Source organism: Rutidosis leptorrhynchoides, chromosome 5 (assembly GCF_046630445.1).
Source record: "Rutidosis leptorrhynchoides isolate AG116_Rl617_1_P2 chromosome 5, CSIRO_AGI_Rlap_v1, whole genome shotgun sequence".
In the NCBI taxonomy this organism is placed as follows: domain Eukaryota; kingdom Viridiplantae; phylum Streptophyta; class Magnoliopsida; order Asterales; family Asteraceae; genus Rutidosis; species Rutidosis leptorrhynchoides.
The window spans coordinates 314,472,265-314,496,337 of NC_092337.1; positions in this window are offsets into that span (position 1 = coordinate 314,472,265).

Here is a 24,073-nt window from a genome sequence, read left to right on the forward strand (position 1 = left end):
AAAACGGCTCCCATTGCAAAATCACTTGCATCGCACATTAGTTCAAACGGTAGATTCCAATTTGGTGTTATCATGATCGGCGCATTAGTAAGTTTCTCTTTAAGAATATTAAAAGATTTGATACATTCATCTGAAAAGATGAATGGAGCATCCTTTTCTAGGAGTTTATTCATAGGAGTGGCAATTTTAGAAAAATCTTTTATGAAACGTCGGTAAAAACCGGCATGCCCTAGAAAACTCGTAACTCCTCTAACATTGGTGGGATGTGGAAGTTTAGCAATTACATCTACTTTAGCTCTATCCACTTCAATTCCTTCTTTTGAAATTTTATGTCCAAGAACGATGCCTTCTTTAACCATGAAATGGCATTTCTCCCAATTAAGTACTAGATTTGATTGTTCGCATCTAATAAGCATTCGTTCTAGATTAACTAGACATGATTCAAATGTATCACCGAAGACTGAAAAGTCATCCATGAAAACTTCCATGCATTCTTCTATCATGTCATGAAAAATCGCCATCATGCACCTTTGAAAGGTTGCAGGGGCGTTACAAAGTCCAAATGGCATGCGTTTGTAAGCAAAAGTACCATAAGGGCACGTGAATGTGGTTTTCTCTTGATCTTCGGGTGCTATTGGAATTTGAAAATATCCGGAAAAACCATCTAGAAAACAATAGTAACTATTTTCGGCTAGCCTTTCCAACATTTGATCAATGAAAGGTAAGGGAAAGTGATCTTTTCTGGTGGCGTCATTTAATTTTATATAATCAATACATACACACCATCCTGTTACAGTCCTAGTAGGAATAAGCTCATTTTTCTCATTTGTGATAACAGTCATGCCACCCTTCTTAGGCACGCATTGAACTGGGCTTACCCATGGACTATCAGAAATTGGATAAATTAGACCTGCATCTAGCAGTTTAATAATTTCTTTTTTAACAACATCTTGCATATTAGGATTTAGTCTTCGTTGGCGTTGCACATACGTTTTATGACCTTCTTCCATAAGGATTTTATGTGTGCAATACGAAGGACTTATTCCTTTAATATCATGAATCTTCCATGCAATGGCTGGTTTATGAGCTTTCAACACAGAAATGAGTTGAGATTTTTCATTTTCAGTAAGAAAAGATGATACTATTACAGGTAATTCAGATTCACCATGTAAATAAGCGTATTCCAAATGGTTTGGAAGTGGCTTTAACTCTAATTTCGGTTGTTCTTCTATCGATGATTTATATCGATATCTGTCTTCTTCTTTTAGCATTTGAATTTCTTCTGTTGTTGGTTCATATCCATTAGCTATTAGTGTAGCTAACATTTTAGCTTCATCAATTGGTTCATTACCTTCTCCTAAAGAACATTCTCCTGTTCCTTGTAATTCTGGAAATTCTTCTAACAATTCTGCATGTGAATCTATAGTTTGAATATAATAACATGTATCATCTGCAGATTGCGGTTGTTGCATTGCTCTATCAACTGAAAAGGTAACACTTTCGTCCTCTATACTTAGGGTCAATTTCTTACCGAACACGTCTATCATTGCTTTAGCAGTGTTTAAGAATGGTCTTCCTAATATGAGAGGAACTTGAGAATCTTTTTCCATGTCCAGAACAACAAAATCTACTAGAAATACTAAAGTACCAACTTTAACTAGCATGTTTTCCATTATCCCTCTAGGATATTTTATTGATCTATCGGCTAGTTGTATACTTATTCTTGTTGGTTTCAATTCTCCAAGGTCTAGTTTAGTGTATAGTGAATACGGCATTAAATTTATACTAGCACCTAAGTCTGCCAATGCTTCTATTGAACTAATACTACCCAGAAAACATGGAATTGTGAAACTTCCTGGATCAGATAGTTTTTCTGGTATCTTATTCAACAGCACTGCTGAACAATTAGCATTCATAGTAACGGCCAAGAGTTCTTCCATTTTCTTTCTATTTGAGATTAGATCTTTCAATAATTTAGCATATCTAGGCATTCCTGAAATCACATCAATGAAAGGAAGATTTACATTTATCTGTTTAAACATATCCAAGAATTTGGATTGCTAAGCTTCAAGTTTCTCTTTCTTCATTTTATTCGGGTAAGGAAGTGGTGGTTGGTATGGTTTAACATAAGGTTTATCCTTAGCTGTGTTATCTTCATTAACCTTTTCAACTACCGGTTCTTTTTCCTTATCTTGATTAGGTTGTGGTTCTTGTGTAGTAGGAATAGCTTCATCAGAAGTTACAGGTATTTCAGGTGATTTAAGTGTTGTACCACTTCTTGTGGTAATGGCTTTAGCTGTTTTATTTCGGGGGTTAGTATTTGCATCACTAGGTAAACTTCCTGGTTTTCTTTCACCTATTAACCTTGCTAGGTTACTTACTTCTTGTTCCAAGTTTTGAATAGAAGCTTGTTGATTTCTAAATGCTTGAGCATTTTGTTCATTAGTTTGTTTTTGAGATGTGAAAAACTGCGTTTGAGTTTCAACTAGCTTCGTCATCATATCTTCTAAATTCAGCTTTTTATCATCGGTTTGTGGTGGTTTGTTTTGAAAATTAGGTCTTTGCTGATTGTAAGTATTATTGGATGCTTGTTGATTCCTAGGACCTTGTTGATTGTTGTATGGAACATTTCTGTTATAATTCTGGTTTTGATTGTAGATCGGTCTTGGCAGTTGATAATTATTCTGATAATTATTTCCAGGGCTTTGGTTTATGTATGAAATATTCTCTCTTTGTTCCATTGTTAATTCAATACTGAGACAATCTTTTGTCAAATGTGGTCCTCCACACTGCTCACAACTAATTCGTATTGAGTGAATATCCTTAGTCATCTTTTCCATTCGTCTCTCGACAGCATCTATCTTTGCGGAAATGGAATCTAAGTCATGGCTAGAATCGGCTCTAGCTGCTTTAGATGATCTAACGATATCTTTTTCTTGGTGCCACTCATGTGAGTGGGAAGCAGTGTTATCAATAATTTTGTAAGCATCAGTTTCGGTTTTCTTCATAATGGAACCACCAGATGCAATATCTATGTCTTTTCTTGTAGTGATGTCGCATCCTTGGTAGAATATTTGTACTATTTGACAGGTGTCTAAACCATGTTGCGGACACCCTCTTAATAACTTTCCAAATCTTGTCCACGCCTCATATAGAGTTTCATTTGGCTTCTGTGTGAACGTAACAATTTCTCCTTGAAGTCTTACGGCTTTAGATGCCGGAAAGAATTGTTTAAGAAATTTTTCAACTAAAACGTCCCATGTATCAATTGCCCCTTTAGGTAACGATTCCAACCAATCTTTGGCTTCTCCCTTTAAAGTCTAGGGAAATAACATGAGATATATCTGTTCATCCTCAACTTCTCTTATTTTAAATAGTGTGCAGATCCTATTAAAGGTACGAAGATGTTCATTTGGATCTTCCTTCGGCGCACCACTAAATTGGCATTGATTAGTCACCATATGTAGAATTTGTCCTTTGATTTCATAATCTGGCGCATTAATGTCAGGATGAGTAATTGCGTGACCTTGGCCACTGAAATGTCCCGTTCTTATTGATTAAAAATGTTCCATATTAATTGATTTCGTTGCGAGGTATTGACCTCTATATGAGACGTTTTTCAAAGACTGCATTCATTTTTAAAACAAACCATAACCTTTATTTCATAGATAAAGGTTTTTTAAAAAAAAACTTTACGTAGATTATCAAATAATGATAATCTAAAATATCCTGTTTACACACGACCATTACATAATGGTTTACAATACAAATATGTTACAACAAAATAAGTTTCTTGAATGCAGTTTTTACACAATATCATACAAACATGGACTCCAAATCTTGTCCTTATTTTAGTATGCAACAGCGGAAGCTCTTAATAATCACCTGAGAATAAACATGCTTAAAACGTCAACAAAAATGTTGGTGAGTTATAGGTTTAACCTATATATATCAAATCATAATAATAGACCACAAGATTTCATATTTCAATACACATCCCATACATAGAGATAAAAATCATTCATATGGTGAACACCTGGTAACCGACATTAACAAGATGCATATATAAGAATATCCCCATCATTCCGGGACACCCTTCGGATATGATATAAATTTCGAAGTACTAAAGCATCCGGTACTTTGGATGGGGTTTGTTAGGCCCAATAGATCTATCTTTAGAATTCGCGTCAATTAGGGTGTCTGTTCCCTAATTCTTAGATTACCAGACTTAATAAAAAGGGGCATATTCGATTTCGATAATTCAACCATAGAATGTAGTTTCACGTACTTGTGTCTATTTTGTAAATCATTTATAAAACCTGCATGTATTCTCATCCCAAAAATATTAGATTTTAAAAGTGGGACTATAACTCACTTTCACAGATTTTTACTTCGTCGGGAAGTAAGACTTGGCCACTGTTGATTCACGAACCTATAACAATATATACATATATATTAAAGTATGTTCAAAATATATTTACAACACTTTTAATATATTTTGATGTTTTAAGTTTATTAAGTCAGCTGTCCTCGTTAGTAACCTATAACTAGTTGTCCACAGTTAGATGTACAGAAATAAATCAATAAATATTATCTTGAATCAATCCACGACCCAGTGTATACGTATCTCAGTATTGATCACAACTCAAACTATATATATTTTGGAATCAACCTCAACCCTGTATAGCTAACTCCAACATTCACATATAGAGTGTCTATGGTTGTTCCGAAATATATATAGATGTGTCGACATGATAGGTCGAAACATTGTATACGTGTCTATGGTATCTCAAGATTACATAATATACAATACAAGTTGATTAAGTTATGGTTGGAATAGATTTGTTACCAATTTTCACGTAGCTAAAATGAGAAAAATTATCCAATCTTGTTTTACCCATAACTTCTTCATTTTAAATCCGTTTTGAGTGAATTAAATTGCTATGGTTTCATATTGAACTCTATTTTATGAATCTAAACAGAAAAAGTATAGGTTTATAGTCGGAAAAATAAGTTACAAGTCGTTTTTGTAAAGGTAGTCATTTCAGTCGAAAGAACGACGTCTAGATGACCATTTTAGAAAACATACTTCCACTTTGAGTTTAACCATAATTTTTGGATATAGTTTCATGTTCATAATAAAAATCATTTTCTCAGAATAACAACTTTTAAATCAAAGTTTATCATAGTTTTTAATTAACTAACCCAAAACAGCCCGCAGTGTTACTACGACGGCGTAAATCCGGTTTTACGGTGTTTTTCGTGTTTCCAGGTTTTAAATCATTAAGTTAGCATATCATATAGATATAGAACATGTGTTTAGTTGATTTTAAAAGTCAAGTTAGAAGGATTAACTTTTGTTTGCGAACAAGTTTAGAATTAACTAAACTATGTTCTAGTGATTACAAGTTTAAACCTTCGAATAAGATAGCTTTATATGTATGAATCGAATGATGTTATGAACATCATTACTACCTTAATTTCCTTGGATAAACCTACTGGAAAAGAGAAAAAATGGATCTAGCTTCAATGGATCCTTGGATGGCTCGAAGTTCTTGAAGCAGAATCATGACACGAAAACAAGTTCAAGTAAGATCATCACTTGAAATAAGATTGTTATAGTTATAGAAATTGAACCAAAGTTTGAATATGATTATTACCTTGTATTAGAATGATAACCTACTGTAAGAAACAAAGATTTCTTGAGGTTGGATGATCACCTTACAAGATTGGAAGTGAGCTAGCAAACTTGAAAGTATTCTTGATTTTATGAAACTAGAACTTTTGGAATTTATGAAGAACATTTAGAACTTGAAGATAGAACTTGAGAGAGATCAATTAGATGAAGAAAATTGAAGAATGAAAGTGTTTGTAGGTGTTTTTGGTCGTTGGTGTATGGATTAGATATAAAGGATATGTAATTTTGTTTTCATGTAAATAAGTCATGAATGATTACTCATATTTTTGTAATTTTATGAGATATTTCATGCTAGTTGCCAAATGATGGTTCCCACATGTGTTAGGTGACTCACATGGGCTGCTAAGAGCTGATCATTGGAGTGTATATACCAATAGTACATACATCTAAAAGCTGTGTATTGTACGAGTACGAATACGGGTGCATACGAGTAGAATTGTTGATGAAACTGAACGAGGATGTAATTGTAAGCATTTTTGTTAAGTAGAAGTATTTTGATAAGTGTATTGAAGTCTTTCAAAAGTGTATAAATACATATTAAAACACTACATGTATATACATTTTAACTGAGTCGTTAAGTCATCGTTAGTCGTTACATGTAAGTGTTGTTTTGAAACCTTTAGGTTAACGATCTTGTTAAATGTTGTTAACCCAATGTTTATAATATCAAATGAGATTTTAAATTATTATATTATCATGATATTATCATGATATTATCATGTATGAATATCTCTTAATATGATATATATACATTAAATGTCTTTACAACGATAATCGTTACATATATGTCTCGTTTAAAAATCATTAAGTTAGTAGTCTTGTTTTTACATATGTAGTTCATTGTTAATATACTTTATGATATGTTTTCTTATCATAGTATCATGTTAACTATATATATATATCCATATATATGTCATCATATAGTTTTTACAAGTTTTAACGTTCGTGAATCACCGATCAACTTGGGTGGTCAATTGTCTATATGAAACATATTTCAATTAATCAAGTCTTAACAAGTTTGATTGCTTAACATGTTGGAAAAATTTAATCATGTAAATATCAATCTCAATTAATATATATAAACATGGAAAAGTTCGGGTCACTACAGTACCTACCCGTTAAATAAATTTCGTCCCGAAATTTTAAGCTGTTGAAGGTGTTGACGAATCTTCTGGAAATAGATGCGGGTATTTCTTCTTCATCTGATCTTCACGCTCCCAGGTGAACTCGGGTCCTCTACGAGCATTCCATCGAACCTTAACAATTGGTATCTTGTTTTGCTTAAGTCTTTTAACCTCACGATCCATTATTTCGACGGGTTCTTCGATGAATTGAAGTTTTTCGTTGATTTGGATTTCATCTAACGGAATAGTGAGATCTTCTTTAGCAAAACATTTCTTTAAATTCGAGACGTGGAAAGTGTTATGTACAGCCGCGAGTTGTTGAGGTAACTCTAGTCGGTAAGCTACTGGTCCGACACGATCAATAATCTTGAATGGTCCAATATACCTTGGATTTAATTTCCCTCGTTTACCAAATCGAACAACGCCTTTCCAAGGTGCAACTTTAAGCATGACCATCTCTCCAATTTCAAATTCTATATCTTTTCTTTTAATGTCAGCGTAGCTCTTTTGTCGACTTTGGGCGGTTTTCAACCGTTGTTGAATTTGGATGATCTTCTCGGTAGTTTCTTGTATAATCTCCGGACCCGTAATCTGTCTATCCCCCACTTCACTCCAACAAATCGGAGACCTGCACTTTCTACCATAAAGTGCTTCAAATGGCGCCATCTCAATGCTTGAATGGTAGCTGTTGTTGTAGGAAAATTCTGCTAACGGTAGATGTCGATCCCAACTGTTTCCGAAATCAATAACACATGCTCGTAGCATGTCTTCAAGCGTTTGTATCGTCCTTTCGCTCTGCCCATCAGTTTGTGGATGATAGGCAGTACTCATGTCTAGACGAGTTCCTAATGCTTGCTGTAATGTCTGCCAGAATCTTGAAATAAATCTGCCATCCCTATCAGAGATAATAGAGATTGGTATTCCATGTCTGGAGACGACTTCCTTCAAATACAGTCGTGCTAACTTCTCCATCTTGTCATCTTCTCTTATTGGTAGGAAGTGTGCTGATTTGGTGAGACGATCAACTATTACCCAAATAGTATCAAAACCACTTGCAGTCCTTGGCAATTTAGTGATGAAATCCATGGTAATGTTTTCCCATTTCCATTCCGGGATTTCGGGTTGTTGAAGTAGACCTGATGGTTTCTGATGCTCAGCTTTGACCTTAGAACACGTCAAACATTCTCCTACGTATTTAGCAACATCGGCTTTCATACCCGGCCACCAAAAATGTTTCTTGAGATCCTTGTACATCTTCCCCGTTCCAGGATGTATTGAGTATCTGGTTTTATGAGCTTCTCTAAGTACCATTTCTCTCATATCTCCAAATTTTGGTACCCAAATCCTTTCAGCCCTATACCGGGTTCCGTCTTCCCGAATATTAAGATGCTTCTCCGATCCTTTGGGTATTTCATCCTTTAAATTTCCCTCTTTTAAAACTCCTTGTTGCGCCTCCTTTATTTGAGTAGTAATGTTATTATGAATCATTATATTCATAGATTTTACTCGAATGGGTTCTCTATCCTTCCTGCTCAAGGCATCGGCTACCACATTTGCCTTCCCCGGGTGGTAACGAATCTCAAAATCGTAATCATTCAATAATTCAATCCACCTACGCTGCCTCATATTCAGTTGTTTCTGATTAAATATGTGTTGAAGACTTTTGTGGTCGGTATATATAATACTTTTGACCCCATATAAGTAGTGCCTCCAAGTCTTTAATGCAAAAACAACCGCGCCTAATTCCAAATCATGCGTCGTATAATTTTGTTCGTGAATCTTCAATTGTCTAGACGCATAAGCAATCACCTTCGTTCGTTGCATTAATACACAACCGAGACCTTGCTTTGATGCATCACAATAAATCACAAAATCATCATTCCCTTCAGGCAATGACAATATAGGTGCCGTAGTTAGCTTTTTCTTCAATAACTGAAACGCTTTCTCTTGTTCATCATTCCATTCAAATTTCTTCCCTTTATGCGTTAATGCAGTCAAGGGTTTTGCTATTCTGGAAAAGTCTTGGATGAACCTTCTGTAGTAACCAGCTAGTCCTAAAAACTGGCGTATGTGTTTCGGAGTTTTCAGGGTTTCCCACTTTTCAACAGTTTCTATCTTTGCCGGATCCACCTTAATACCTTCTTTGTTCACTATGTGACCGAGGAATTGAACTTCTTCCAACCAAAATGCACACTTTGAAAACTTAGCGTACAATTCTTCCTTCCTCAATACTTCTAACACCTTTCTCAAATGTTCACCGTGTTCTTGGTCATTCTTTGAGTAAATAAGTATGTCATCAATGAAAACAATGACAAACTTGTCAAGGTATGGTCCACACACTCGGTTCATAAGGTCCATGAACACAGCTGGTGCATTAGTTAAACCAAACGGCATGACCATAAACTCGTAATGACCGTAACGTGTTCTGAAAGCAGTCTTTGGAATATCATCTTCTTTCACCCGCATTTGATGATACCCGGAACGTAAGTCAATCTTTGAATAAACAGACGAGCCTTGTAGTTGATCAAATAAGTCGTCGATTCTCGGTAGTGGGTAGCGGTTCTTGATGGTAAGTTTGTTCAACTCTCGGTAGTCGATACACAACCTGAATGTACCATCTTTCTTCTTGACAAACAAAACAGGAGCTCCCCACGGTGATGTGCTTGGTCGAATGAAACCACGCTCTAAAAGTTCTTGTAATTGGTTTTGCAGTTCTTTCATCTCGCTGGGTGCGAGTCTGTAAGGAGCACGAGCTATTGGTGCAGCTCCTGGTACAAGATCTATTTGAAATTCAACGGATCGATGTGGGGGTAATCCCGGTAATTCTTTCGGAAATACATCGGGAAATTCTTTTGCAATGGGAACATCATTGATGCTCTTTTCTTCAGTTTGTACTTTCTCGACGTGTGCTAGAACAGCATATCAACCTTTTCTTATTAGTTTTTGTGCCTTCAAATTACTAATAAGATGTAGCTTCGTGTTGCCCTTTTCTCCGTACACCCTTAAGGGTTTTCCTTTTTCTCGTATAATGCGAATTGCATTTTTGTAACAAACGATCTCCGCTTTCACTTCTTTCAACCAGTCCATACCGATTATCACATCAAAACTCCCTAACTCTACTGGTATCAAATCAATCTTAAATGTTTCGCTAACCAGTTTAATTTCTCGATTCCGACATATATTATCTGCTGAAATTAATTTACCATTTGCTAATTTGAGTAAAAATTTACTATCCAAAGGCGTCAATGGACAACTTAATTTAGCACAAAAATCTCTACTCATATAGCTTCTATCCGCACCCGAATCAAATAAAACGTAAGCAGATTTATTGTCAATAAGAAACGTACCCGTAACAAGCTCCGGGTCTTCCTGTGCCTCTACCGCATTAATATTGAAAACTCTTCCACGGCCTTGTCCATTCGTGTTCTCCTGGTTCGGGCAATTTCTAATAATGTGGCCTGGTTTTCCACATTTATAACAAACTACATTGGCATAACTTGCTCCGACACTACTTGCTCCGCCATTACTCGTTCCGACACCATTTGTTCCTTTCGTTCTATTAACCCCTGGTCCGTAGACCTCACACTTCGCCGCGCTATGACCATTTCTTTTACACTTGTTGCAAAATTTGGTGCAGAACCCCGAGTGATTCTTTTCACACCTTTGGCATAGTTGCTTCTGATTATTGTTGTTGTTGCGGTTATTATTGTTGTTGGGATGATTGTTGTAGTTGCTGTTGTTGTTGTTGTTGTTGTTGTTGTTGTTGGGCCGTTTGTTGTAGTTGCGATTGATGTTGCGATTGTTGGGATAATTGTTGCGATTATTGTTGTAATTGCTGTTGTTGTTGTATTGGTGATTCTTATCACCGTTTTCCTCCCACTTTCTTTTGACTTGCTTCACATTGGCCTCTTCAGCAGTCTGTTCTTTAATTCTTTCTTCAATCTGGTTCACTAGTTTGTGAGCCATTCTACATGCCTGTTGTATGGAGGCGGGCTCGTGTGAACTTATATCTTCTTGGATTCTTTCCGGTAATCCTTTCACAAACGCGTCGATCTTCTCTTCCTCATCTTCGAATGCTCCCGGACACAATAGGCACAATTCTGTGAATCGTCTTTCGTACGTGGTAATATCAAATCCTTGGGTTCGTAACCCTCTAAGTTCTGTCTTGAGCTTATTGACCTCGGTTCTGGGACGGTACTTCTCGTTCATCAAGTGCTTGAATGCTGACCACGGTAGTGCGTACGCATCGTCTTGTCCCACTTGCTCTAGATAGGTATTCCACCATGTTAACGCAGAACCTGTGAAGGTATGCGTAGCGTACTTTACTTTGTCCTCTTCAGTACACTTACTTATGGCAAACACCGATTCGACCTTCTCGGTCCACCGTTTCAATCCGATCGGTCCTTCGGTTCCATCAAATTCCAAAGGTTTGCAGGCAGTGAATTCTTTGTAGGTGCATCCTACACGATTTCCTGTACTGCTAGATCCAAGGTTATTGTTGGTATGTAGCGCAGCCTGTACTGCGGCTATGTTTGAAGCTAGAAAAGTACGGAATTCCTCTTCATTCATATTCACGGTGTGTCGAGTAGTCGGTGCCATTTCCTTCAAAATAGTTAAATGGAACAAGTTAATCATACAGAATATTAAGAGTAGTTAATAGTATTTCGTAGCATAATATGAACTCATTTATAAAAGCTTTTTCTTCATATTAGCGTTTTATAAGTTTAAATTCGGGTAGTACCTACCCGTTAAGTTCATACTTAGTAGCTAATATACAATTCAATTACTACAATTCTATATGAAAAACTGATTATAATAATATTTCGCATTCAAACTTTTATACAATATTTTACAAACTTACAATACCGCTTATTTTACATAAAGCATGAAATATAGCACACAATAACTTTGATACAAGATAGTTGTGAAGACAATTCTAGCTAGTACACAAGTCGTTCAGCAAAGGCAATAAAGACACGTAATTCATACGTCCAGAAACAAGTCATGCATTCTGGTTTTACTAGGACTACTTCCCATCCTTGGTCTTGTGCAACATAACCGTTATGGCCGTTGATAAGACAGCGTGTTGTAACGTCATCAAAGGGACGAGGGTTACGTAATGTCCAACAGTCCCGTAATAATCTAAAAACCTCATTTCTTACCCCAATTACCGACTCCGTCACTTGTGGAAACGTTTTGTTTAATAGTTGTAGCCCGATGTTCTTGTTCTCACTTTGGTGAGAAGCGAACATTACTATTCCGTAAGCATAACATGCTTCTTTATGTTGCATGTTAGCCGCTTTTTCTAAATCACGAAGTCCAATATTCGGATATATTGAGTCAAAATAATTTCTTAACCCGTTGCGTAAAATAGCATTTGGGTTCCCCGCAATATATGCGTCAAAGTAAACACATCGTAACTTATGGGTTTCCCAATGTGATATCCCCCATCTTTCAAACGAAAGTCTCTTATAAACCAAGACATTCTTGGAACGTTCTTCGAATGTCTTACAAACTGATCTCGCCTTAAATAGTTGTGCCGAAGAATTCTGGCCGACTCTAGACAAGATTTCATCAATCATGTCTCTGGGTAGGTCTCTTAAAATATTGGGTTGTCTATCCATTTTGTGTTTTTAAACTGTAAAATAGACAAGAGTTAGATTCATAAAAAAAATACTTATTAATACAAGCAATTTTTACATATATCATAAAGCATAAGAACACTATATTACATATATTACACCACACGAATACAACTATCTTATTCCGACTCGCTCGTTTCTTCTTCTTCGGTTTTGGTTCGTTTTGCTAAGTTTCTAGGGATATATGATGTTCCCCTAATACGAGCCGTCGTTGTCCACATTGGTTTAGAAAAACCTGGTGGTTTAGAGGTTCCCGGGTCATTGTTACAACTTAAGGACTTCGGGGGTTGACGATACATATAAAGTTCATCGGGGTTGGAATTAGATTTCTCTATTTTTATGCCCTTTCCCTTATTATTTTCTTTTGCCTTTTTAAATTCAGTTGGGGTAATTTCTATAACATCATCGGAATTCTCGTCGGAATCCGATTCATCGGAGAATTGGTAATCCTCCCAATATTTTGCTTCCTTGGCGGAAACACCATTGACCATAATTAACTTTGGTCGGTTGGTTGAGGATTTTCTTTTACTTAACCGTTTTATTATTTCCCCCACCGGTTCTATTTCTTCATCCGGTTCCGATTCTTCTTCCGGTTCCGATTCTTCTTCTGGTTCCGACTCTTCTTCCGGTTCTTCTTCGGGAACTTGTGAATCAGTCCACAAATCATTCCAATTTACATTTGACTCTTCATTATTATTAGGTGAGTCAATGGAACTTGTTCTAGAGGTAGACATCTATCACATAATATCAAACACGTTAAGAGATTAATATATCACATAATATTCATATGTTAAAAATATATAGTTTCCAACAAAAATGTTAAGCAATCATTTTTAAAGAAAACACGGTCGAAGTCCAGACTCACTAATGCATCCTAACAAACTCGATAAGACACACTAATGCAAATTTTCTGGTTCTCTAAGACCAACGCTCGGATACCAACTGAAATGTCCCGTTCTTATTGATTAAAAACGTTCCATATTAATTGATTTCGTTGCGAGGTATTGACCTCTATATGAGACGTTTTTCAAAGACTGCATTCATTTTTAAAACAAACCATAACCTTTATTTCATAGATAAAGGTTTTTAAAAAAAAAAACTTTACGTAGATTATCAAATAATGATAATCTAAAATATCCTGTTTACACACGACCATTACATAATGGTTTACAATACAAATATGTTACAACAAAATAAGTTTCTTGAATGCAGTTTTTACACAATATCATACAAACATGGACTCCAAATCTTGTCCTTATTTTAGTATGCAACAGCGGAAGCTCTTAATAATCACCTGAGAATAAACATGCTTAAAACGTCAACAAAAATGTTGGTGAGTTATAGGTTTAACCTATATATATCAAATCATAATAATAGACCACAAGATTTCATATTTCAATACACATCCCATACATAGAGATAAAAATCATTCATATGGTGAACACCTGGTAACCGACATTAACAAGATGCATATATAAGAATATCCCCATCATTCCGGGACACCCTTCGGATATGATATAAATTTCGAAGTACTAAAGCATCCGGTACTTTGGATGGGGTTTGTTAGGCCCAATAGATCTATCTTTAGAATTCGCGTCAATTAGGGTGTCTGTTCCCTAATTCTTAGATTACCAGACTTAATAAAAAGGGGCATATTCGATTTCGATAATTCAACCATAGAATGTAGTTTCACGTACTTGTGTCTATTTTGTAAATCATTTATAAAACCTGCATGTATTCTCATCCCAAAAATATTAGATTTTAAAAGTGAGACTATAACTCACTTTCACAGATTTTTACTTCGTCGGGAAGTAAGACTTGGCCACTGTTGATTCACGAACCTATAACAATATATACATATATATTAAAGTATGTTCAAAATATATTTACAACACTTTTAATATATTTTGATGTTTTAAGTTTATTAAGTCAGCTGTCCTCGTTAGTAACCTATAACTAGTTGTCCACAGTTAGATGTACAGAAATAAATCAATAAATATTATCTTGAATCAATCCACGACCCAGTGTATACGTATCTCAGTATTGATCACAACTCAAACTATATATATTTTGGAATCAACCTCAACCCTGTATAGCTAACTCCAACATTCACATATAGAGTGTCTATGGTTGTTCCGAAATATATATAGATGTGTCGACATGATAGGTCGAAACATTGTATACGTGTCTATGGTATCTCAAGATTACATAATATACAATACAAGTTGATTAAGTTATGGTTGGAATAGATTTGTTACCAATTTTCACGTAGCTAAAATGAGAAAAATTATCCAATCTTGTTTTACCCATAACTTCTTCATTTTAAATCCGTTTTGAGTGAATTAAATTGCTATGGTTTCATATTGAACTCTATTTTATGAATCTAAACAGAAAAAGTATAGGTTTATAGTCGGAAAAATAAGTTACAAGTCGTTTTTGTAAAGGTAGTCATTTCAGTCGAAAGAACGACGTCTAGATGACCATTTTAGAAAACATACTTCCACTTTGAGTTTAACCATAATTTTTGGATATAGTTTCATGTTCATAATAAAAATCATTTTCTCAGAATAACAACTTTTAAATCAAAGTTTATCATAGTTTTTAATTAACTAACCCAAAACAGCCCGCAGTGTTACTACGACGGCGTAAATCCGGTTTTACGGTGTTTTTCGTGTTTCCAGGTTTTAAATCATTAAGTTAGCATATCATATAGATATAGAACATGTGTTTAGTTGATTTTAAAAGTCAAGTTAGAAGGATTAACTTTTGTTTGCGAACAAGTTTAGAATTAACTAAACTATGTTCTAGTGATTACAAGTTTAAACCTTCGAATAAGATAGCTTTATATGTATGAATCGAATGATGTTATGAACATCATTACTACCTTAATTTCCTTGGATAAACCTACTGGAAAAGAGAAAAAATGGATCTAGCTTCAATGGATCCTTGGATGGCTCGAAGTTCTTGAAGCAGAATCATGACACGAAAACAAGTTCAAGTAAGATCATCACTTGAAATAAGATTGTTATAGTTATAGAAATTGAACCAAAGTTTGAATATGATTATTACCTTGTATTAGAATGATAACCTACTGTAAGAAACAAAGATTTCTTGAGGTTGGATGATCACCTTACAAGATTGGAAGTGAGCTAGCAAACTTGAAAGTATTCTTGATTTTATGAAACTAGAACTTTTGGAATTTATGAAGAACACTTAGAACTTGAAGATAGAACTTGAGAGAGATCAATTAGATGAAGAAAATTGAAGAATGAAAGTGTTTGTAGGTGTTTTTGGTCGTTGGTGTATGGATTAGATATAAAGGATATGTAATTTTGTTTTCATGTAAATAAGTCATGAATGATTACTCATATTTTTGTAATTTTATGAGATATTTCATGCTAGTTGCCAAATGATGGTTCCCACATGTGTTAGGTGACTTACATGGGCTGCTAAGAGCTGATCATTGGAGTGTATATACCAATAGTACATACATCTAAAAGCTGTGTATTGTACGAGTACGAATACGGGTGCATACGAGTAGAATTGTTGATGAAACTGAACGAGGATGTAATTGTAAGCATTTTTGTTAAGTAGAAGTATTTTGATAAGTGTATTGAAGTCTTTCAAAAGTGTATAAATACATATTAAAACACTACATGTATATACATTTTAACTGAGTCGTTAAGTCATCGTTAGTCGTTACATGTAAGTGTTGTTTTGAAACCTTTAGGTTAACGATCTTGTTAAATGTTGTTAACCCAATGTTTATAATATCAAATGAGATTTTAAATTATTATATTATCATTATATATATACATTAAATGTCTTTACAACGATAATCGTTACATATATGTCTCGTTTAAAAATCATTAAGTTAGTAGTCTTGTTTTTACATATGTAGTTCATTGTTAATATACTTTATGATATGTTTTCTTCTCATAGTATCATGTTAACTATATATATATATCCATATATATGTCATCATATAGTTTTTACAAGTTTTAACGTTCGTGAATCACCGATCAACTTGGGTGGTCAATTGTCTATATGAAACATATTTCAATTAATCAAGTCTTAACAAGTTTGATTGCTTAACATGTTGGAAAAATTTAATCATGTAAATATCAATCTCAATTAATATATATAAACATGGAAAAGTTCGGGTCACTACAGCCAGTGCGTTTAGCTCTCATTCGGTCTTCCATACTTAAAGGTTCCAGATTCTCCATAATTGAATTTGTTGAATCCGAATCACTAGAGGATTCTGATTTAATGGTTCGTTCCTCAACAATCTCTGTTTGAATAATTGGTGGTTCCGGAGGAAAATTTAATGGTTTAGGATCTATGAATTGTCCCTGAATATTATCCGGATTCTCAGTTGTGAGGTCGGGTTCAAAAAATGGATTATCGGAAATTTGAATTGGAGTACTTGGTCGACTGGATGACGATTCTAAAGGAAAATCAACGACGGTAATATTTGCTAGATGTCTTGATCTAGTTACAGGTGGTGAACGTACAAAAGGTGATGAACGTCTTGCTCGGTGCATTCACTGAATATCCTATTAGTTTTTAAAAGGAAAGAAAAATTATATAAGTTATCCAATTAATAGACTTTTCTGATTTTGACCACGTTTCGAATAGCCAAAAGATGCAGCAGAGGGGCAGGATTCGTTTGGTGTCAATGTAATTGAGGACTGTTTGGCTCCAATAACCCTGTCCACGTACAAATCCAACTATTACTACGAACCAGAAAATTTTGATGTCTATCAATTTAACTACTTAAAATAAATTTTCGTAATTTTAAGAAATTTAGATAATAAGTAGAAAAAAAATCTATGTCCTAAAACTAGAATAGCGAGAAATAAGAAAGAAAAAGAGTGCGTCGAAAAAGGTCTAAAAATAAAAGGCGTCGAAAAATACGAAAGAAAAAAATGACTTTAAAACTTAAAAACACTCGACTAACCCAACCTTATTACTACCACTAACTTAAAATTATAATCGCAAATTGAGATTACTAATTGGAATGATAATTGATACATAGGTAAAAGGTGTCTAAAAATATTAAAGCTTACAAGTAAAACTATATCCCAAATGGCAATAACTTAAAAAAAAACACTAAAATTTAAAAAGGCATCGCAAAATTCTAAAGCACCTAGATCTTAGTCTAAAGAAAAAGCACTTAAGAGATTTTACGACAAAGCCTAAAAATCTATAAATAAAAATAACTATGGCAAAAATTAAGTTTAAAACTAAAAACTAGCGAAAAACACAAAAGTTACGCTAAAAACAAATAAAAAGGGACAAAATATAAAAATATACAAAAGGTTGTAAAAAAATACAATTTTTTATAAAAATATTATTTTTATATTATTTATTTTATAAAACTATTAATTTTTATATATTAATAAAACTAAATAAACTTAATATTACAAATTAAATAAATAAAACTAAATTAATTAAAATTAATTAACTAATCAAACCCTAATTAGGTTTTAAAATTAATAATAATAATAATTATCCCATAATTAATGCTGTTAGGGTTCCTGTGTGGCCAGTGTCAGACGGCTCCGCGAGTCACGGTTGGTCCGGTTTAATAACTCCGCGAGTCGCGGAGGGTTCAGGCTCAGACGAGATGCAGGTCAAAATTCAACAGGTCAGTTTTATTTATATTTTATTTATTTATTTTTCTGTTTTAAATAAAATATATTTATATAAATTTAATAAAACTTATATTTTAAAACCTAAAATAAAAATAGAAATATTTTATAATTTTATAAATAAAACTCTTAAAACTAGATTTATAAATGTTTTTTTTTCGGTTTTTGATTTTATGTTTTAAATAAAAACAAAATATTTAAATAAAACTTATATTTTTATAAATTAAAAATAAAGAAACTTTATAAAACTTAAATATTTAACAAATTCTTAAAAATATTTATATTTTTGTTTTTCTTTTTATATTTTCGAATATATAAAACGTATTTTTATAAAAACGTATTTTTATAGAAGTAAACTAAAAATAAAAATCTTTTTGTTTTTTATTTTATATATATTAGCGTTGCGCTTTCGGCGTTTAAGTTCCCCGGCAGCGGCGCCAAAAATACTTGGTGTTTTCGCTAGGGGTATATAAAATAGCTTATATTTTACAAGGAAATACTATTAAATACGATACAATTTTACTCAAGATATTTATTTATTTATTGAATGGATATACTTAAACCTTGCTACAACACTTATAGGCAGTGTACCTAATCGTACAGTAGTGTAGTTTTTAGTAAGTCCGGTTCGGTCCACAGGGAAAATCTTTTAAACAAAGCTTAACGCTATATTAGTTTTATTTTATAAAAATACAAATATATATATAAGTAATATTATTATTATAAAGGGGGTTTTTACTATTTAATGACCGGTTTGTCGATTTTAAACTTTAGTCGTAGTTAAAACAAAATATAAAATATTAAATAAATAAAAGACTTAATTTAAAGCGTAAAGTAAATAACGATAATGAAATTGCGATAAATAAAAGTGCGATAAAATAAACTTGCGATAATTAAAAAGAACGATAATTAAAAGTGCAATTAAATACAATAACAATAAATAAAAGTGCTATAATTAGAAGTGCAATTAAATATAAAATAAAGGAAATTAAATATGAAATAAAAGAATTATGCTTATTTAAAATTCCGTAATCATGATGTTTGACGTGTTGATTTTAGTTTTATGCCCATGGGTTAATTGTCCTTTGTCCTGGATTATTTAATATGTCCGTCTGGTTTTTGTCCATAATAGTCCATCAGTCATAAATATAAAGTGCGAGTGTCCTCGTCAAATTATCCTTATACCCGAAGTTAAATATTCCAACTAATTGGGGACTTAAACTGTAACAAGATTTTAATACTTTGTTTAATAATTACACCAGGTTATCGACTGCGTGTAACCCAAGGTTTTAATACTTTGTTAACAATTATGCCAAGTGTCCTTGTATATAATTTTACCCCTGTTTTAATAATTCTAGTGGCTATTAATCCATTCCCGTGTCCGGTTAAATGAACGATTACTCGTACTTATAAATACCCCGCCCATCGTGTCCGATTGAGTGTATATGGTTATTTATAGGGACGTCCAATTGTAAATCTTTATATTAAAATTAACAAACTATCATTTAGTTAAACAAATATAAAGCCCATTAATAACCCATAGTCTAATTTCCACAAGTGTCGTTCTTTTGTCCAAACCCCAATTATGGTACAAAGCCTAATTACCCAATTTTAGTAATTAGCCCAACATCATGATTACTTCGGATTAAATAAGCATAATAATAACTTAGCTACGAGACATTAATGTAAAAAGGTTGAACATAACTTACAATGATTAAAAATAGCGTAGCGTTACACGGACAGAATTTCGACTTACACCCTTACAACATTCGCTAACATACCCTTATTATTAGAATTATAATTAAAATTAAAATTAAAAAAAAATATATATATATATATATATATATATATATATATATATATATATATATATATATATATATATATATATATATATATATATATATATATATGTTACGTTTACATATAGAGAAAGAGAGATTTTAGGATATATTTTTCGTCGAACTGCGTTGGCTTTTATAGGAATTTGAGTCCAGGTGAACTCCGCGAGTCGCGTAATTTTTTGCCTTCAAACTCCGCAACTCGCGGAGTTTGAAATTACAGCTCACCCAGCTTTGGCTCTTTGTTTGCCAACGATTTATAAATATATTATAATATATATATTAATTTTAAGAATTAATTATATATTATATTATATTTATATACATAGTTAACTTGTAATTTTTAGTCCGTTGCGTCGAGTGTTGAGAGTTGACTCTGGTCCCGGTTCCAGATTTTCGAACGTCCTTGCGTACAATTTAATATCTTGTACTTTGCGTTTTGAATCTTGTACTCTTGCAATTTTGAGACGTTTCTTATCAATAATTGGAACCTCTTTGATTGTATTTTGTACTTTTGAGCTTTTTGGTCGTTTGCGTCTTCAATTCGTCGAATATGTCTTTTGTCTTCACCTTTTATTATTTAAACGAATATCACTTTTAAATAGAACAATTGCAACTAAAAGCTTGTCTTTCTTGAGGAATAATGCTATGAAATATATGTTCGTTTTTAGCATTATCACCTTTCGACGCAAATCTTTAGTCCAAATTGCATAACTTTTCACAAGGAATATAGTAGAATACTTTTCATAAGCTAAAACACAAAGCATGCAACTCAGAAAATTCGGATATCATGTGAAACCCTAACGAAACTTCGATTAATCATATCTTGAGCATACGATAACGAAATCAAGCAAAATAGGAGTCTAAAATTAATAACTTTTCGATATATTTCTATTTAAATACATTACAAGATCAGATCCCATACCAATTTAATCAGATCAACAAGAAACAAATTCATTTTTCGAACATACAACGTTAATTACGCAATCAATCAACAATTAACAACATCAATCACCATTAATTGAGCACTAGACTTGATTACACTATGTAATTGAACAAAAAACTGAATTAATGAAATTAGGGTTACTAGTTATACCTCAAACGATTAAATTGAGCACACTAACGCGTAGAGAATGACACAAGGAACAACGTTCGTGTTTAAGGCTTGATATAATTTTGAGTTTTAGTGATGATGGTGGTGTGGTGGTGATCGACGGCCAAATAGAGGGAGAGGGGAGGGAGATGTCGACTAAACAAGGGAAAAGAATGAGGGTTTCTAATTCTATTTTTCTTTTTATAGTCCCCTTAGGCCCTAATCTCACCACTAATGACCCAATTAGCAATTTAAGGTCCAACATAGGGTCCAAGGGGGGGGGGGGGGGGAGGTTCGATTGATGGCCCTTCTAGGGGGCTCATTGGGCTCATTTTGTCTACTAGCTCGTACGCGCGTGGTCCGTTTTGGGTGCCGTTAACCGTACCGTGTCTCCGGAACGTTAACTAGTCATTGAAACGCAATCACCGAGTTTAATTCATTAAATAAATAATAAATTAAAATAATTTTCTTAAAGTCAATAATTATCGAAAATAATTATTGTGTCATTTTTTCGAGTTTCGTAAACTGAAAAAGCTTTCTAGACGATAAACTTAATCGTAACGTTTTCTAGTTATTTCGCTAACCGAAATAAGTTTGTAAATTAATATAGCATATTAATTCAAACATTTCTCTAATAAGTATGTATTTAATTCTATTAAACACACAAATATAAGTAACCACCGTTAAATACATAACGGACAATTAACGATAGTAAACGGAAAAAGTCGGGTTGTTACATTACCCACCTGTTATGAAAAATTTCGTCCCAAAATTTTAGTGGTCATCCGCCGTAGTTGTCGCCTCGAAAAATAGTTGCGGATACTTAAGTCTCATCTGATCTTCACGCTCCCACGTGAATTCTGGTCCTCTACAGGCATTCCATCTAACCTTAACTAGTGAAATTCTGCTTTGCTTTAGTTTCTTAACTTCGTGACCCATAATCTCAGCAGGCTCTTCAATGAAATTAAGCTTAGGATCAACTTTCTCTTCTTCTAATGGAATCACCAAACTTTCATCTGACAAACACCTCTTCAAATTGGAAACATGAAAAGTGTCGTGAATCTCGCTAAGTTCCTGCGGTAGTTTCAATCTATACGCTACCGGTCCAATTCGTTTGGTAATCTCAAACAGTCCAATATACCTCGGACTTAACTTTCCTCTCTTATCAAAGCGCACTACACCCTTCCAGGGTGACACTTTGAGCATAACCTTATCTCCAACCTGAAATTCCAAATCTTTCCTTTTAAGATCTGAATAGCTCTTTTGACGATCTCGTGCTATTTTCATTCTTTCTCGAATTTGCACGATTTTCTCAGTCGTTTCATGTACAATCTCAGGACCAGTTAACTGACTATCTCCTAACTCAGTCCAACATATAGGTGATCTGCACTTTCTGCCATACAGTGCTTCAAAAGGCGCTGCCTTTATACTCGCGTGATAACTATTGTTATAGGAAAACTATACTAACGGTAGATGTCTATCCCATCCAATTCCAACATCAATCACACACGCTCTTAACATGTCTTTTAGTGTCTGAATCGTCCTCTCACTTTGCCCATCAGTCTGCAGATGGTATGCTGTACTCATGTCTAAACGAGTTCCCATGGCAACTTGCAAAGCTAGCCAAAACCTAGATGTAAATCTACTATCTCTGTCAGAAATAATGGATAGCGGCACTCCATGTCATGAAACTACTTCCTTTATGTAGATCTGTGCCAACCTCTCCATCTTATCCGTTTCCTTAATCAGTAGAAAATGAGCAGACTTCGTAAGACGATCAACAATAAACTAAATCGTATCATAACCTCCTACCATTTTAGGCAACTTAGTGATAAAATCCATTGTAATATTCTCCCACTTCCATTGGGGAATCTCTGGTTGTGTCAACAAACCTGACAGTTTCTGATGCTCTGCCTTAACTTTAGCACAAGTCAAGCACTTACCAACGTAGGTAGGTATTTCGGCTTTCATATTAGGCCACCAAATACAGTGCCTTAAGATCTTGGTACATCTTGTCAGATCCAGGGTGAATAGAATATCTTGTCTTGTGTGCCTCTTCTAGCACTAGTTCCCTTAATCCGCCAAACTTCGGTACCCATATTCTGTCGATAAAATACCGGGTTCCATCGTCTCGAGTAACAAACTTCTTATCAATTTCTCGAAGTGATTCAGTAGCAACGTTCTCTTCTTTCAACGCCTCTAGCTATGCGTTACATATTTGAGAAGTAAGGTTCCTTCGAATAGTCAAGTTCAATGCTCTAACTCGAATAGGCTTCACTCTCTCCTTCCTACTCAAAGCATCTGCCACTACATTAGCCTTACCGGGATGATAGCTAATGTCGCAATTGTAATCATTCAACAATTCGATCCAATGTCTCTGTCTCATATTAAGCTGTTTCTGATCGAAAATAAGCTGCATACTCTTGTGATCAGTGAATACAGTAAACTTAGTACCATATAAATAGTGTCTCCACATGTTCAGTGCAAAAACTACAGCACCAAGTTCTAGATCGTGAGTCGTATAGTTCAACTCATGTATCTTCAATTGTCGGGATGCATATGGAATCACTTTCTTACGTTGCATCAACACGCAACCAAAACCTTGCCGTGAAGCATCACAGTAAACTACGAAATCCTCGGTTCCTTCGGGTAAAGACAAAATCAGTGGAGTCGTTAACTTCTCTTTTAACAACTGAAATGCAGCTTCATGCAACTCTGTCCATTCGTACTTCTTACCCTTATGAGTCAATGCTGTTAACGGTCAGGCAATAGTAGAAAATCCCTCAATGAATCTTCTATAGTAACCAGCAAGACCTAAAAATTGTTGTATCTGCGTTGGTGACTTAGGAGTCTCCCATTTCTTTAATGTCTCTATCTTTGCAGGATCAACTTGGATACCATTGACTCCTATGATATGACCCAAAAATTGCACTTCTCGCATCCAAAAGTCACATTTCAAAAATTTCGCGTACAACTGCTCCTTCCTGAGCATCTCTAGTAACAAACGGAGATGTTGCT